The sequence below is a fragment of the Botryllus schlosseri genome, chromosome 9 (genome assembly GCF_051294905.1).
Source record: "Botryllus schlosseri isolate E-star chromosome 9, Bs_hap1, whole genome shotgun sequence".
Classification (NCBI taxonomy): Eukaryota; Metazoa; Chordata; class Ascidiacea; order Stolidobranchia; family Styelidae; genus Botryllus; species Botryllus schlosseri.
This window is the reverse complement of record NC_137244.1, coordinates 6,717,894-6,734,114: the sequence shown is the minus strand read 5'-3', so window position 1 is coordinate 6,734,114 and position 16,221 is coordinate 6,717,894. Positions and strand designations below refer to the sequence as shown.

The window sequence follows — 16,221 nt, the reverse complement described above, 5'->3', positions numbered from 1 at the left end:
ATAGTACGCCCGCAAGAAGTTTCATCGATTACTATATGGTGGGCGCAAGATTAGTGCTTTTCTGAGCGAAGTGGGCTGAAACAAAACGTTGTTTCGGACTTGGTTACAACACGCAACCAGATAACCGCACCGACCTCACGGGCTGTCAAACACACAACCGACGGACCGGATAACGTCCGCCATGCAGACGATTTCATCCGGCCCGTTTAGAAATCTGTTGCAGAACCCAGCAATAACCTGAGCTCACATTAGAGATGGCCAAATTCAAAACGTATGTTCCACTCCGCTCCTGTGTGTACCTGCACATGTACGTATTGACTATAAACTGTATATACATGACTCATTGTAGAATCCGCTAGTGGGCGCTAAAGAGTATCAGAATTTGATCCTCAAAAATATGGTAACCCTACCTATGGGGCCCCACGACCAGCATTGGGGGGGGGAGCTGAAGAAGTGCTGTTTCGGACCTGCATAGATGCATTGCGGGAAAGCAGATAACATGACCCGCGAAATATTATTTCGAGATGCAAGATAATGCAAGATAATGTAATACATCTATATGCAGAAGTGGTCAGTAACGAAGTACTTCTACTTACTTTTTCGAAGTACTCAAGCAGTTTTCCTCTACCTCTGGTACTTACTCAAGTAGATCTGATTTTCGCTACTTCTACTTCGTAATATTTTGTGATCTACTTACTTGTAGTTTAATCCTCCAATCCGAAAGACGACCTAAGGAATTTCGGGGCTGTTTTCACGGATTATCGACATTTAATTTTCCTAAAAGTTGAATAAAGCCCAGAATTTTCGTCGCGCTTTGCGCTCAGTGGATGCGGAGTAACCAGTATGATTTCACGAAAGTATCAGTGAATATGATATTGGTAGCGGGTTGGCGTAGTTCCATTCACACCGCATTGTCACCTTTCGCATATATGAAATATTTCACCACAGTATATATGGCTCATCATAACGTTTGAAACTGATATTTCACAATCTAGCATTTACTTATCATATCATAATCCAGCAGTCCATGGCGTGTCCTAATCTGGAAAAGTTAACTCTTGACTTTTTTTGAGTTTCAGAGCTGTTTTAGCATACCACCTTTGAAACTTTCTGTCTTTGGACATGAAATACATATGTTCCGCTTTTCGAAGTAGTATTTATATTTCGCTTTCAATTCCCAGTATCATATACCTTTAGTTCTAATTAATATCAGTTCTTTTGTCTCGATAACATACATGTTGAAGTATAAAAGCAAGTGTATTAATGCCTTTAATTTCCGGAAATAAAGCTACACAATATGGCATTTTTACGATACAACTTCTCCGTATTGCTCTCCGACTAAACTACGGGCGTTATAATATGGGGGGGGGGGGGGGTGCCATACCATGATGCTGTTCAATTAAACAGAGGATTAGGATCGCATTTCCATATCAATATTATCATTTTCATCCCATGATGCGGACGAATGCTTATGCTGGTATGCATCAATATGAATCAAGCTCGGCACCTTTTGCATTGCTCAATTCAGTGTTGGGATCAAGTCACTACCTTCGAGTCACGAGTCATTTCGAGTCATTGCACATTTTGACTCGAGTCATGTCAAGTCAATCGATTTTTGAAAGTGACTCGAGTCAAGTCAAGTCACTTAATTTTTGAAGGTGACTCGAGTCAATTCGAGTCAAGTCACGAGTCCAGTCACAATTCAAGTCAAGTTGCCTTTCCGAAGTATGGGACATGACTAAATCATTGCATTTTGCTAGCCGTTTGAAATACAGATTGATCAGTCATTGATTAGAACCCATGAACGAATATTGAGTTGAATATAGAGACGGACTCTCAGCATTTCCGTGGCCACTCACTGGCAACGGACTTTTGTGGCCGGCCACAAATATCCCGTGGCCGGCCATGAAGTGCTATTCCATGGTCGGCCACAGTGAATTTCATGGCCGGCCATGAATTTTCGCTGTTGCCGGACACGAAACTTCCTTGGCCGGCCACGGAAAACTAGTTTTCATGGCCGGCCATGAATGAATTTGAAATCGATGTGTTACAGATCATACCGGCGTCCTTGGCGAGAGGAATAATCAAAGTAATTCATAAGAAGGGAGAACGGGACAACATCAACAACTACAGGCCGATCACCCTTCTCGATGTTGATTACAAAATACTAACCAAGATTCTCTCCAACAGAGTCAAAGCCACTCTGCGAACGATCACCCACGAACACCAATTTGTCAACCCGCCGCGCTGCATCGAGGAACTAAACCTTACCATCAGGGAAATTGCCGCATATATGAGACACAAAGAAAAAGGTGCTATCGTATCCATAGATTTTAAAAAAGCCTATGATTCAGTTGATCACAGCTTCATGCATGATGCCCTTCGCAATGTTGGCTTCGGGCCTGTCTTGCCTGCCTGTCCAAAATTTTTTTAAGGGGATATGTAAGAACGGAACTGCGAGAATCTCTTATCGACGGCCGAACTGGAAGGGAAATTCCAATTCAAACAGGAATCAAACAAGGTGATCCACTATCCATGTAGGCCTACATTTTTACCATTGTCACAGATCCCCTACTACAAAGCCCAAACCAAGAGATCGAGGGATATCGTCTGACCGGTCTCAGAAACAAGATCGTAGCCCCGTCGTACGCGGACGACATAACAATCACAGTCACGGACGAAGAGGACGCCGAAAAAGCGATTGAGATCGTCAGATGCTTCGGGAAAGCAAGCGCGCTTCAAATTAACTAGGAAAAAACGAAAGGAATTAGTTTTGAAAGAAAAAAGTGGAGAAGAAAATCGACAAACATTCAATGGGTAGGAAAACTAACAATACTTGGAAACATTGTAGCTCACAAGGAGAAAAATGCAAACACCCAATGGGAACAGTCAATGGACGAAGCGACCAACTTCATGCAAGAAATCCAAAATATGAATTTCCAAAGGCTTGAAAAATTAGCTCTGTTAAAGAAGTAACATCTTGCCCATATTTACTTACAAAGCAACGATATCGCGCTTCCCGAAATACCCGAGGGCCAGACTCGAAAGAGCAGTATTGTGCTTCCTTTTCGGAAAGGACGGAAAGATTACCTATCCGAAGACAATACAAGCAAAAGAAGAAGGAGGCCTCGGACTCCTAGATATCCCGCGAGCAACCGACCTGCTTTACATCAAACAGGCCACCCGCTTCATACAAAAAGCGGGAAAGCCGCCAGACAACGAATGGGAAAGGAGAGTCGAACAGAAACTCGCCATAACTCTAAAAAGGTTTAAAAAAAATCCGCATATCTAACTTCTTACCGCATACATTTCAGCCCCTCCCACATTGGACAGAAGTAGGGGAGACAGGGGACAAATGTAACTAGGGGCAAATGTAACAATCGACCTCACCGCTAGTAGGATGGAGAAATCAGCTTGATATTTCAAGTGCGCATGCAGTAGTTATCTCTCCTATTATTCCTGGAGTTACGTTGAGCTACGATGCGAAACCTTGGAATGATTTGCAAAAAACGAAATTTATGACCCTTGAGTAAAGTTTTTCTGGTCTGGAATAATTTGTCTAGACGAATAGTACCTCAAGTAGTTACAACGTAATATGTGTAGCTCGAACAATGTTACTATAGTCTACCGTGGTGATGGAAAGAATAGGACTTGCATCGCCGGGAAGGTACCATACTGAGACACTAATCATGGTCGAGCATGTCAGGGGCAATCGTAACACTCTGTTACCCCCGTTACAATATGTTATCAATTCTGAATGTCTTTGTTCATATGTTGGTATTACCATTCATCTACTGCAGAATAATCTTGCAACAGCCAGAAGTTCAACAGAACAGATAGTGCCTTGCGATACCTATTCTAACATGATCATCTGGCGAAACGGCCATACAATAGTGGTAATGTGAATCTTACGGTTCGGTTATTTTCGTAATTCAACCACCCTTTCTCATGTTTATCGACTTTTGGTGTGTCGAACTTCAATAGTCATGGCTTAATTCTCGGCCTCTGACTATGATCATGGCCCACTTACATTTTGATATTTAATGTGAACAATTTATGTTAATTTTTTAGAGCACAGATAAATGTCATTATAGCTTTGACGCCACACAATGTTGCATCCTCGTTTTACTATAATATCATCGGCCCATTCAACCAAGATATGTTAGCCAGGTCGGTTTCGCACCTTCGCAGGTGACCGAATGACCAACCCATCATGCCCACTGAACAACATAACCTTGGTAGAAGAGGCCGAATATGTGTAGGGAGATGATGGAATGAATGTGTCTCTTGTACACTTTAAGCTTGAACAAGACACGAAGGGTGATATTGCATTCAGATGCCATAAATGCGATGGGGCGTAGCCTAGAAGCGTTCAAACGTCTCTTCCTTTAGTTTCATGCAATATTACAATTTGTGCTTCCGTTTTCGTTGTTCATTCAGTTTGTGTTTAGTTATAAATAACACTGTTACAATTGCCCCGCAAGGGTGGTACAATTGCCCCTGGGTACGGGGCGATTGTAACATTTGAGCAGCGATTTTTGCGACCCAAAATTTCCATGATTGATTGTTGATTGAGTCCCAATTTAGTTTTCATGTCAACTATCGAGTTGTTGGCTTCTTTATATAAAACTTTGGAAGTGAAATTTCCACGAGAAAAACACTTAATGTTGGAAAATACGAAAAGTGTTACAATTGTCCCCGGTCTCCCCTAAACGAGACGCTAAAAGAGCTGCAGATCGAGCCCGGGAACATCACTAATAGAAAAAAAATATATAACACCACAATCAGAAAAAATCACGCAACAGACCGCAGAGAGATGCAAGGGCCCAACTGGAAAGGCATACAACATCAATGCTTGAACCAGAAACAACGCCAAATAAATTGGCACATAACACACTACCTGCTCCCAACAAGGAACAGATTGCATGCAAGGTTGGCCGCTCATACAGCACACTGCTCTTTTTGTAACATTCACGCAGAAACCCACGACCACCTATTTGTAAAATGCGAGGCAACAAACCCAGTAATAAATCTGTTTTTAGATTTTTGGAACGAATCGACAGGGGACACAAGACAACAAGCAAACCTCCGAACCATCATCAACATGAGTCCAAAAGGGCCCATAAAGGGAGGTAACTATAAGTCGCTGATAAAGCTAATATCAATGTTCAGGCATGCCGTGTGGACTGCAAGAAATAAGAAAATCTGGAAAACACCTTACACAGACAAGAGATGGATACAGAACTCCGTGATAAGAAGACTCGAAAGAAGAAGCCGAAATCAGGATGATGAAGAAACGGAAGAAATCTTAGAGAAGATAACAGAACGAGCGCGAAAACTACCAAGCAATACGCGATAGGCTAATGTATGCGAAACGAACGAACTACAATCATAACACTCATTGTCACGATTCCGAGTTATGTCTGCTCTTGAAATGGTACATATTATGCATGCAACTCCACAGAAGCAAATCATACCAGTGCAAATTTTGTCAACAGCCGAATGTTGATATAATCCTTTAGATGCATTCATTTCGCCATTTATTTCCATTGTGGAAATCTATATGCACATTTTTGAATGCAATAAACTCTTAAAAGAGAAAATAAAGGAAAGAAGGGAGCCCGTATACATAAACGAGCTTGCAGACATAGACGGCAAGAAGACGACCGATCATGCCAAGAAACGAGTGAAAGCAGCCAAGTTCTACCGAGTTCAAGTTCAAAAACAGACCGATCGATAAGAAATGCTCCGAGGACTTCCTCGCCCACGTCAATGCAACTCTATCCTACAACTAGACTTTGACATTGCCTTAGCAGAGGTCCAAATGGCGGTTTTCAGTCAACATAAGTGCCGTACGCCGGGACCAGACGGGCTTAGTGCCGAATTTTACCAATGGAATTGGGACACCATCAAATATGACGCGGTAGAAATTTTCAACGAACTGTATGGGGGGAAATGAGATCAATCAGAAAATCCTTGAAGGCGTCGTAAACGTTCTCCATAAAACGCGAGACAAATCCAATCTAAACAATTATCGGCCAATCAAGTTGCTGAACGTGGATTATAAGATCCTAAGTAAAATAATAGCTCTGCGAATACAGAAATTTCTTCCAAAAATTTCTCATGAACATCAATACGTCAATCGGCCCAAAAAATAGAAGATTAGAACCTACTACTCAGAGAGATTTCCGAAAACATGAAAGAACGAAAAAAAAGAACAATTGTATCTGCTGACTTCAAGGCCTACGATTCAATTTCGAACGAATTCATGCTGAGTGTTTTTGAAGAAAATAGGTTTTGGAACCAAAGCTCTAACGTACATTGGAAATGTGTACAAAAATGTGCACGAATATCCATCAATGGTCGAATCGGCGACACGATCGAAATAGGAAGAGGAATAAAACGAGTTGATCCAATTTCAATGATATTATTTACCCTGACCAGGTACTAAATAAGAAAACCGCTGGATATAAATTGTCAGGGATGAGGAGAGAAATCCTAACACCAGCCTACGCCGATGACATCACCTTGACGACTTCGCGCAGAGCAGACGCTGAATACTGCATCGGAATCATCAAGAAATTCAAGCGAGCAAGTAACCTGGAGATGAACGAAGAAAAAACGAAACGGATACAATTTGGACCAGATAACAGCACACCAGGGTATAACTTAAGGTGGGTTGACAACATAAACATAATGGGGATTTCGATAACCAAAGGCAAAAACATAAAACAATGGAGATCACTCTACAATGATCCCGCTGAAATATGCCGAAAAACAGAAGACCTGAAGATGAGGATCGACTAAAAGGGAATTGTGATTCGAACAAAAATACTCCCTAAATTTGTCTACCTAGGTACTATTGAACCGATGCCGTGCGAGATAAGAAGCAAGTATAGCGTGTTCTATCGTGGGCGCGCGTTCTTCTAGGTCCGCGGCTCGATAAGTCAAAGTAGACAAGTCAGCATTACCTTTTTATTAAAACAACTATAACACGACGGCGATGTTCTTCGGACGGTTACTAAAAGCGACTGCACCTCCGACGGTGACTAAAAGCCGACTGGCATTGCGGACGGTGACTAAAAGCAACTGCAATAAAAGAGTACAACAGAACAAGACGTAGCAGTAACATAATCAGTGATCAGCGAGGGTAATTATAGGTTGATCATGGAGCGGTACGCTACACAAGCTCAAAAAACTAATCATGAAGACGCTTTTCGACAGCTACGGGAACCTATGGCTCGCGAGCCATATATGACTCTTTTGGGCATAAGATATGGCTATTTACGAAATTTTTATTTTTGTACCTAATTTATGTATATCGCAGCAACTTGTTATTGTATCTTCAGCACGACCAGTATAATTATTCTTGTGACAGCATAAACATGTCTTTGAGAGGTTGACATAGTGGCTTATTCGGGGTTAGGGGCTCGGACCCCCTTTTCAAAATCCTCAAATTCGAGTTGCTGTCGCGCCGGCGACCAATACCACATCCCGAATTCGATGTACCCGACACGAAATTTTGGATTGCACGATACGTTGATTAATCAAAGAGAGTAGGATGCGTGGCGGCACCTGTATGAAAATGCAGTTTTCAAATACACATTATCTTCCTGATCTACGGCGAGAAATGAACTACCGTGGAAGTGACATTCACAATTACAAATTCAAATCGCAAACAACGCCATAGATATTCACGTTCTTGATAGATAACGTAGCTCTTTAGTCGCTGTTGAAATATAGGCGTGTGGCGCAACGTTATGTTAGCGCCGTATGCTTTGTGAATTGAGAAGTCGAATCGGAGTCAGTGCGACAATTGCATTCGATTAATATCAGTTATTATAAATTCTATAATACTTAACGATGAATTGCGCTATTACAGGTAAGGCATCGCCCTGCCATACCTCACCTATATGCCTTACCTCTCCTTTCACGCTTTATTTTCGAACAATAAATAGGCAGGTTGCGTGATTTTGGTAGTAAAAATGTTCAAAATCTAGTAGACAGGTGAGGCACGGCGTCACCTGCCTCCCCACCACCTGACCCCACGTCCCTGACACATCACACATTACAGTAGGTATGTATACTGCTGCTTAGTGAACACGTTTGGGTCCGCTTACGAATCATGGGTCCTCGCATTTAAGATTATCATCAAGACGAACCTACGATCTCGTATGACTGAAGAATGTCTCAAATTTCGAATGAAGCTTAACCTCAACCAGACTACAAAGTCATCAGCAATGTCATGCAACACCAAAAGACGCATTAACTGTAAACCGTGTAAAAATTAGATTCATACTTTTACCGTTGTCTACGTCTGTTGGAAATTTGATTGGTAATTGTCTTAAGCTTTGAAAAATATTATACTCCTCTCAGTGCAATAAAATTAAGAATATATAACTTGCAAAAGATCTCTGTAACTTGTTTTGCATACTCATTACTCAAATAAAGGCAACCCACATGATTAGTACGAGTTTTTAGAAAATACGGTGCAAACGACGAATCACGTGTAGTGATTACGAATTTGCGCTATCATGACGTCACGATTTTTTCAATTGTGACGTAATAGTTGATTGACATGTATGGCTCTTTGAGAGTTCAATTGGAAAATATATAGCTCAGTGGAAAATATAGGGTCAATATGGCTCCTCGGACGTAAAAGGCTCCCGACCACTGCTCTATAGTCTATATCAGGGGTTCTGAACTTCCCTCGTATAACGGGCCGCATTTTTACACTAAAAGACGCCGCGGGTCGCAGACCTTTGTCACCATGTATTTGTGAACCACTATTAAATTTAGGCTACTGTAGCCTATTTACCAGTCTTATACGAGAAATTAGTACATTCTTATGCATTCTAAAGCATTAATGGAGCGCGTTCGTAAGTTTGCAGTTGCCGTTTTTTGTGAGGATATCTATTTTCAAGTGGCGCAAGTAACTCCATTCATGGAGCGAACATTCTAAACGTTGCCATGTTGGTATATGCAGGGCCGTAACAGCACTTCGCCTGGCCCCGCCGAAACTTTGGTCGTGGGCCCCCCATAGGGTTATAGACAGGGCTTTGGAGCAGCCGTAAATTTGCATTGCTCCGGCTCCGGCTCCGGAGCTTTCTTCTCTCATGCATTAGCTCCGGCTCCAGCTACGGAGCCGCATTATTACCACTGCTCCGGCTCCAGCTCCGGCACCGGCTCTGAAAACTATCGAAGGTGTCTGTCTATATCAGGGGTGGGCAACCCGCGGCCTGCGCGCCATATGTGGCCGCGAGAAGGTTATGAGTAACTCAAACCACGACTATCGAAGGTATGTGGTCTATTTCGCCGCCTTATAGCTATATTCTGGCAGTCAGCGTGCTGTTGATACTCTTCAACTCTCTATTCCTATCAAAGTTACAATACGGAATTCTTTGTTGGGGTGCTGCCTGCAAGAATACAATTGACCCACTGCAAAAACTTCAACATCGGATCATCCGTATCATTGCCAAAGCCCCACGGGGGCCTGGATGTGCAACTGATAAATCGCTTCTCAAAAGATTTGGTGTTCTAAACTTAGAAGATATGAGGAAGCTAGAAATTGCCATGTTTATGTATCAGTTCCATTGCGATCAATGTCCCTCAAATTTCAAGGACTACTTCACCTCGGAGACAAAAGCGCACAAGTACAGCACACGCGCGTCAACGAAGAACAACTACCATATGATCAGGACTGAATACAAGAAAACGCATTGCTCTATCAAGTATGCTGGACCCCAATTGTGGAACAACATCTCGCCGGCTATCCGACAGTCGTCGAGCATGCAAGTCATGCAAGCCCCGCAATATACCCAAGTAATAATAATATTACCTTTGAAAATTTTACGCGCCTGGCGCGGCTAGTGGGCAGCGCACTCGTTCGTCAATTTCATGTGGCCCTTTAGCCGAAAAGGTTGGCCACCTCTGGTCTATATAGATTACTAATTTACCCGTAGGTTAGTTATCTATAGCAATCTAGAGTCTGTCAGCCGTCAGTAACATCGAATGCAGCAACGAACACATAGGTGCCGCCGTGTCGGATGTTTATTGTTTATCTGGGATTCTCCCCAGTATCAATCAATCAGGTTAATTAATATTTCCATCGTTTCAAAACATCACAAGACTGCGATACAATGAAAAGATAGGAAGGAGTCGAAACAACTTGGAGTAGCCTTTAAGATCAGACACCCACCTTAGCCTAGGCCAGTGGTTCCCAACCTTTTTCGACCCATCGCCCCCCCCCCTTTTCAAGGTCAACACCGATCATCGCCCCCCAAATTTTGTGTACCGAAAATTGGGCATACAAACTGTAATCACCGGCGGGTTGACTAAAAAAAAGGTCAAATTTTCGGCTCGATGTCTAATTTTACACAATTTTGTAACTAAATTTCCGTGGGTTGACTAAAAAATAAAAAGAAAAAGAAAAAGTCAGCCGTTTTGACGCGTCATCGCCCCCCTATCGCCCCCTTCGCTATTTTCGCCCCCCGTCGCCCCCTTTGTCCATTTTCGCCCCCCTGTCGCCCCTTCGTCATTTTCGCCCCCCTAGACCGCCAAATCGCCCCGTGGGGGGGGGGGGCGATATCGCCCACGTTGGGAACCACTGGCCTAGGCGAAGTAAATAAGACGCATGCACATTGCACACTGAATGAAATGTAATGCCGGCTTGTAACGGCATAATGAGTACTTGTCAATTGTCGATAAAATCATAGTTGAACTAGAACGCACTATACTCCGTGCCATTGCTGTGTACACCATTAAAATTCTGATGCGACGTTTTAACACTGGCACTGTACTCGTTAACATCCATACAGCTCAATTCAATCTTTTAATGTGCGATTATTATTCAACTGTAACTGTAGTAAGAACAATATGGGCGGATATAATGACGTGTTCAATAGAAATTCTATTTGTACCAAATGGCCAATGGTTTGACGTTCAATATTGGTGCACTCGTTACCAGTCCATCCGATGTCGATGCAGTTTATCGGAATATAATATTTTCCCGTTGAAACGAATCGAATAATCGAATTAAACACTGTGCCATGTACATTGCGCTATGCCCATAACGAAAAACCTTGCAGTATGCACATTGCACATTTACAAGTTTACGAAACAGATGATTACAAATTGGAAATCGCGTATCAAATCAGTAATTTGTCTCCAACATGAAATACCATGGGGTTTTGGGCTACTCTTCTGCCATCCCCTATTTACGCTCGAAAATCCTTACTGGAAAGAATGACGATGACAACACACGCGCGTCCACGTCGTCCAAATATCATATGATCGACCGAAAAGATCATCGCTCCATCAAATATGCCGGACCTGATGTGTGGAACAGTATCCCGCCGGCCATCAGGCAGTCGACGAGCATGTCCACATTCAAGTCGAAATACAAGCAATTACTACTAAATAAATACAGTCCATCCTCAAGATTACCGGACCACGACTAACCTATCGATCTCGCTTCCCCTGACATGCCGCCCTATTTCTTGTCGCTTCCTTTTTCTATACTATCTTCTTTACTTTCATTCAGTGTGCATGCCTCCTCTTTACATCGCCTAGGCCAAGGTGAGTGTCCGATTCCATAGACAACTCCTAGTCGCTTCGACATCTTCCTTTCTTTTCATTGTATCGCATTTTTTGTGGTGCATTGAACTGATAAAATTGCTAATAAACCAATGATGATGATGATGATGATGCGCAGTAATGAATTCCAATTAGCATGCATAATTGCATACTCAGTAACACTGTCCAATTTCGCTGCCCGATTAAAGAACTATCACGAAAGAGCGAGTATTTGCTCATCCGATTCATAGCAACGATGAGATGGAAATTCTCGGCTCGTGCTCGTCATATCGATATGTGCGACGAAATCACGTTTTTATCGTCTCTCCCATTTCACGTAATACATAGTGATCATTATTTTCGAACCGTATACAATTGGCCAACAAGGTTGTGCTGATGATGAAATTGCGGGTATGCCGAATACCCACAATAGTCACAGGCATATTTCGCATGCCGAGGTTCGGCACTAATGTATGAAAATTGAACATTGAACATACGACTGCTCTGCTGTTAAATCCCCGGGAACATGGTTAGTCAGAAAAGATAGCGCCAAAGAGAAAAATATTCTTAATTTCGCGAAGGCCTGCTGTTGAACTATGTGAACTCAGCAGATATGGCTGTTGCATATGTAATAGCATCTTATGAAATACGTCGGAGCCGGAGCTGGAGCCAGTTATTTGAGGGGTAGCTCCGGCTCCGACGTATTTCATACGATGCTCCGGCTGAATTTTATGTAGAGCTCCGGCTCCGGCTCCAGCAAAAATGCACGGCTCCGGGGCTCCGGCTCCAAAGCCCTGGTTATAGACCGAAGCCCCCCAGACCCCCCTCCGGCGATGCCCTGTTTACCGCTATTTATGATATGCGTTAGGAGTTCGTGTAGTCCAGGGGTTCTCAACTTTCCTTGTATAACGGGCCGCATTTTAACAGCAAAAACCTCTGCGGGCCGCAGAACATTATTACCGTGTATTTGTGGACTACTATTCAATTTAGGCTTATGTAGCCTATTTACCAATCGTATATGGGCAATGGGCATTTAGTACATTTTTATGCATTCTACAGCATTAACGGACAACGTTCGTAAGTTTTCAGTTGCTGTTTCTAGTGAGATTATGTCATCTTCCGGCGGCACAAGTAGATCCCTTCATGGAGCGTGCATTGCATTCGTTCCCAAGTCGGTATCTGCCGTGTGCACCTTCAAACCCTTGCATCAGAGAGAACTGAACTGTCTGTTTCAATGCGAGAGCGAGCAAGTATAGATTTTTAGTTACAGAGGCCATTGTCACTTTGAGCTCTCAGTGATACGAGAAGAAGTCTAATGTTCGGGGTAATTTCTGACCAAACTAATCAACCCTTCTTTCCTCCCATGGCTGGAGCCCTGCACCAATAGTGACAGAAGTCTACTTTGTAAAGTTGATGTTTTTGCTGGTTCCCTCTCTCCAGGCCAGCATTATTTTTGCAAATATGTTCACTCCGACAAAATACTCCCTTATAATTAGCGTTGTAAAGTCCTTGGATTCGTACAATGCTACGCTAAAGTAATCCACGCGGCAACGTGTTTCAGAATATGCAGCAAAAGATCGACAGACATTGCTAATTCTCTTCTGGTCACGGTTGAATCAGACAAGTGTAGGGTCGAAATTTGTCAGGTGTCGTTTTCGTTGCTGCTAAATTCCGGAAACAGCGAAGATTCACACAGTATAGTAAAGTTTGGTTGAAAACACACCTGTTCTAGCAGATTTCTTAGGTTTAGCGATATTCCAAGCAATTTTGAACCATGCGTCTGTAACGTGATGGGCAATTTCACCAATGCCTCAAAATATGGATTGCTGCGCTTGACACCAGCTAGCTAGCAACGCTTTTTCTAAGATCAGGCGATATGTATAACTCCAGATGAAACTGTCCGAATAACGATGCAAAACAATAAGAATCTATACTCGACCATATATGAAGACACCAGAACACTTTCAAGAATCAGTATAATCAAATGATACAGAGACAGTGCGATAAGAGAGCTAAGTATCTAAATTAATATGTAACAATACGGTGCCAGTAGTAATTGCGTTCAGAATGAAAGAGAGAGAGAGAGAGAGTCTTTATTTTCATCGAACCAAAATACATAACAAACGGCAGTGATGGTGGTACAGAAAATATGCGTGCACAGTATTCGGTATTAGATAGGAATGATCGATAAGACCATGAAGGTCATCTAGTCTGATCACACCAGCATCAAACAGGTACACTTGACTCAGAACAGTCTGGCTGTAAGAAATGTTTAGTTAGGAAAGGAAAATAGAAAAAAAAATTAAACAATGGTAGCAAATGATCAATGAAGCAATGTCTGGGCGAGGTAGGGCAACAGTGTTAGTGTAACGACAAGAGGTGATCAAGTAGGGCTTTTTTGAATCTATTATAAGGCAATTCACGGATATGTGATGGTAATGCATTCCAGATGATAGGTCCCGAGTAGTCGATAGATCTCTTAGTTAGGTTGCTATTGGGTTGGGGTAAGTAGACGTTTCCTTTAGACGAAGATCTCGTGTAATGGGAATGGACATGTTTAGCAGGTATGAAAAAGTCATCAAACACAGGAGGCAGACTATTGGAAAAATACTTGTGAACAACTTTTGATACTTCGAAGCGATACAGTTCATCAACTCGCAAAATTCGATGCTTACGGTAGTAAGGCGATAAATTGGTACGTAAAGGTACAGATGATATCAGCCGTATCGCACGGTTTTGCAGGGTTCGAATTCTGCACAAAAATGTTGTACATGCATTTCCCCATACTACGATTCCATACTGCAGATGCGAGTGGAAAAGAGAGAAGTAGATGGTTCGTAGTACTGATCTGGAAACCAAAGATTGGAGACGGGTCATTATTCCCACACACCGAGCTAGTTTTGATATTGTGGATTCAATATGCTGCTTCCAAGACAATTTCGAATCAATGGTGACGCCGAGATATTTTGCTGAGTCACATATTGAGATTTGTTTATGATTGATGTTCACAGTGAAATTATGACTGGCATTATTTAAAACGAGCATCTCGGTCTTATCTGCATTCAAACTTAGTTTGTTTGCTTGCAGCCATCTCGACACTTTTGGGAGTTCCCTATTCACAGATGCATGCAGATCATCGAAAGTGTTGGAGGTTATGAAGAGGTGAGTATCATCAGCAAATAGCGTTGTGCGGAATAAAGATGCATTAACAATGTCGTTAATATAAATGAGGAAAAAAGTCGGTCCAAGGACTGAGCCTTGTGGCACTCCACAAGTTATATCTCTGGTAGTCGTTCTTAATGTCCCCAGTTTAACAAATTGTTTGCGGTTTGCCAGGTAGCTTTCAAGTAGAGTTGCTGCAATACCCCTGATTCCATAGTGTTCTAGCTTGTATCTTAAGATTCTGTGGTTAACTGTGTCGAAAGCTTTGCGGAGATCGATAAAAATGCTGCAGCCACTTTCTTTTTGCTTGATGGTTTTGTGATAGTCCGTTACAATTGATAGTATTGCATGGTTGGTGTTGTGGTTGGATCTGAATCCATGCTGAGTCGGAGACAGTACTGCATTCAATTCAAAAAAGTTCTTAAGTCGGCAGTCAATCAGTTTCTCAAAAACCGTGGCAAGATTTGGCAAAACAGATATTGGTCGGTAGTTAGAAATTAGCTTTTTACAGCCTTTCTTAAACACTGGCATTACTCTGGCAGTTTTCAGTGCATCTGGGAAAATGCCTAGACGTATCGACTCATTAAAGAAAATGCATATAACATCACCAATAATATTAAAGACTAGCTTCAGAAAGTGAGTTGGGATGAGATCGGGTCCTACTGCTTTGTTACTTTTCATTTCAGATAATACGATCGCAACTTCTCCTTTACTTGTCGGCTCAAGAAAAATGGATTTCTGAGGGCCAGGACTCAGGTACGAGAGAAAGTCATCGGAGGAGTTTGGTATTGAAGCTGCAAGATCCGGACCAATGTTGCAAAAATACTGATTGAACTTTTCTGCTACTGCAAGCTGGTCTTTGATGACGCTGCCATTCTCGAGTAGCTGGATGTCATCAGTACTCTTGGGAGCATTACCTTTAGTTAGGTTGATAATTTCTCCAATGGTTTTCCATGTGTTCTTGGGATCTTTGGAGCACTCTTCGAATCTTTTTTGGAAGTATGCTTTTTTGGCATTTTCTTTCATATGCGTCACTTGGTTTGCATATTTTTTGTACACTTTTTTGCCTTCGATGGTGCCTTGCAGATAGTAGTGCTTATGCATCCAATCCCTTGTTTTGATCGCAACTAGTATGTCATGACCAATCCAGGGTTTCGATTTCAAGCGCCTTACATTGCGGTTGACTTTCCTAATTGGGAAAGATGTGTCGAGGGCTGCCCGCAGTTCCTCAATAAATTTTTCAAAATGGCAGTTGTAGTTGTCAGTTGTGAGTGGAGGAATTTTGTAGTTGTTGAAGGTATTGCTGACAATTTCAATATACTCCTCTATACCGCGTGGGTTTAAGGGCGTTCTAGATTCAAATTCTTTAGCACAATGTGGCAGGGCCAATTTCATGTGACAGATGATGGGATAGTGATCAGTCATACTGTGTTGGAGCACAAAAGGGGACAGGTGATATTGATGAGTGTTGCAGTAGAAGTGATC

The 16,221-nt window shown here is 42.3% G+C and overlaps 1 long non-coding RNA gene across 1 annotated transcript; it reads left to right on the top strand.

Annotated features, from left to right (window-relative positions):
• The first annotated feature begins 12,492 nt into the window (after window positions 1–12,492).
• LOC145447138 (uncharacterized) lies at window positions 12,493–15,987 on the top strand. Its single transcript, XR_013917463.1, has 2 exons — window positions 12,493–14,736; window positions 15,423–15,987. It is a non-coding gene; the product is annotated as an uncharacterized LOC145447138 (long non-coding RNA).
• The last annotated feature ends 234 nt before the right edge of the window (window positions 15,988–16,221 follow it).